General features: G+C 43.2%; 1 pseudogene; it reads left to right on the forward strand.

The window, feature by feature from the left end:
• Positions 1 to 1,594: 1,594 nt before the first annotated feature.
• LOC118452727 overlaps positions 1,595 to 2,768 on the forward strand; it is a 2,397-nt pseudogene continuing 1,223 nt past the window's right edge.

Below are 2,768 nucleotides of genomic sequence, written 5' to 3' on the forward strand. Positions count from 1 at the left end.
TCATATTGTCTCTTCTATGAGTTCAATTTACAGCACTTACTTATTACAAACCCTATAGTAACAAAAGTTAATTCACACATGCCCTTTTAAAGGTGATTTCTGACAAAACCAGTATGAGGGAACAGATGAGCATTCCTGTAGGTTCAACAGCCATTTAATAATCACAGTCAATATTCCCTTGTTTTAATACTCAATATCTGTTCAAAATGGAGTGCTTTGCTGTAAGATGCATGCAAATCAGGCGGGATTAAAGGGGGCTTCTAGCGCGATGCATATAACAACCTCTTAAATGATTAGGACACCTGTTGGCATTCATATAGAAGCATGCAAGAAAACAAGTGTGCCACACACTGAAATATATATACACAAATATTAAGAGGATTAGAGAAATTGCTAAAATGGGCAGAGTGGCATTTAACACAAGCATGTCTGGAATCTAAGCAGAATGGAGATATCATACAGAGCTGATTCCTTGTTAGATGGTGCTTTTTTGTTGTTGTCCACCTGGGGTATAAAGGTCTCTGTACAAGGAGGTCATTTGCTTACACTTAAAATTCCTGTTTAATATATATCTTTGTTTGGAATCTGCCTCTAATTCATAACTGCTTTCATTTAGTAGCTAGCACCTTTGCCATGTGAGCTGCAAGAAAAAATAATTAAATTAATAGAAGCCACCCTCGCTTTAAAGCTACCCTGGATTTAAAGCCACAAGGAGAAGCAATTAAACTCTGGAAGCCAAGGATTCAAACTGAAGTTACACAGTAGTTTTTTTTTTTAAAGGAAATTTTCTCTGTAAACGGATTTGGATTGTCAGATCTGATTGGATTCAAAGCTGTAGAAATGTCCTTCTTTGGGAAAACTCTTGAAGCAAAATTAAAAAAAAAAAAAACAAATGGACTTCCCCCTGAAATGGGGATAGGTTGTGAAGATCTAGGATATTTTTAATCCTTCTGAACAAACTTCCAAAAAAGAGCTTGTTCTTCTCAGCAAAGTGCTGAATGGAAAAGGGAAGCATGGAAGGAAGGGAAGCATGGAAAAGGGAAGCCTGTCTGTTTATTTGCAGGCAGGGCAGTTTGTCAGCAGCCTAGGATATAGATTCATTAGGGGTAGGAATTTGCACCAGAAGGTATTATAAGCATTATTTAAAGCTGTCAGGGTTTTCTAAACCAGCAAGAGGCAGAAATTATTATTTCACTTTTGTCATTTTACCAAAAATAGTCTTTAAGTAACAAGGACAGGAAAAAAAGACTCCAGAATGCCATAATCGGTGCCGAACATATTTCTACCTATTTAAAAGTATTTTTAGGAGTTTCCTGTAAAGGATCAGAAAGGATTCAGTTGAAAAAGGTCTGCTTCCAATGCAGAAAAGCAAATTGGTAATTCAGTTAATACTTACAGGGAAGCAAGATGGTCTTAATCTTCACCAACTCTTGGAAATATTTGTAGAGTTTTAGCTAAGCCAGAGGCACATGTGAAAAATTTAGTTGTTGTCATGCATGTATTTTGCAATACAAGCTTTTCCATTCTGAGGAAAAAAATGCTCAGGCTCCTAACAGGGATACATTCATGGTCCATGACCTGTTGATCAGACTCCATGGCAGTGGTGATAGGGACCTGCGCAGTGATTTTTGGCATCAGCTCTGGACAGTGCAAGGCTGGTCTGTCAGAGGAACATGCACCCCATTCGGTTATTCCCTACTGTGGGATTGCCCAAATTCAAACTTGTCATGTTTGGGGTGAGTCTTAAGGACTGCTATACCGGGGAAGAAGCCCAGTCCAAAAGGGGCATTTTGTCTTTAACTTACCCAATGGAAAATGGGCTAGTTATATCCTGGGGTGACCTGGAGAACATCTGGGGATATCTACAAGAACAAGAACTCAAAATGGAACTGTGTGAGAGGCCAGCACTGCTGACTGAGACCTTTCTCAACCCTTTGTCCCATTGAGAACAAATGGGTGAGACAATGTTGGAAAGCTTCCAGGTGCCTGCCCTTTTCATGACTCTACAGATGCTAGCAGCCCTGTACGTCTGTGCCTGCACAACCACTCTGGTGCTGGGCAGTGGTGATGGTGTCACCATCACAGTCCCGGTCTACAAAGGCCGTTACCTGCTACACAGCATTACCAGGTGTGGTGGTTTGACCCTGGCTGGACGCCCGGGGCCCACCAAAGCCGCTCTATCACTCCCCCCTAACCAGACAGTGGAGAGAAAAAATAAATCAAAGGGCTCATGGGTCGAGATAAGGACAGGGGGAGAGATCATTTTATCAGTTACCATCACGGGCAAAACAGACTCAACTTGAAAAAAATAATTAATTTATTATCAATCAAAATCAGAGAAGGAGAGGAAAAAAACTGCTAGAACTTAAAAACCTTCCCCCCACCCCTCCCTTCCTTCTGGTCTCAACTTCACTCCCAGCTTCTCTACCTACTCCCCCCCAGTGGTGCAGGGGGACGGGGTTGAGGTCAGTTCATCACACGTTGTCTCTGCCGCTTCTTCATCCTAGGGAGAGGACTCTTCCCCTGCTCCAGCGTGGGGTCCCTCTCACAGGAGACAGTCCTCCACAATCTTCTCCAACATGAGTCCTTCCCACAGGCTACAGTTCTTCACGAACTGCTCCAGCATGGGCCCATAATTTCCACGGGGTGCAGTCCCTCAGGAGCAGACTGCTCCAGCGCTGGGTCCCCTGCAGGGTCACAAGTTCTGCCAGCAAACCTGCTTCGGTGTGGGCTCCTCCCCCTACGGGTCCGCAAAGTCTTGCCAGGCA

Source organism: Egretta garzetta, unplaced genomic scaffold (genome assembly GCF_000687185.1).
Source record: "Egretta garzetta isolate BGI_Z169 unplaced genomic scaffold, ASM68718v1 scaffold597, whole genome shotgun sequence".
NCBI classification, from domain to species: domain Eukaryota; kingdom Metazoa; phylum Chordata; class Aves; order Pelecaniformes; family Ardeidae; genus Egretta; species Egretta garzetta.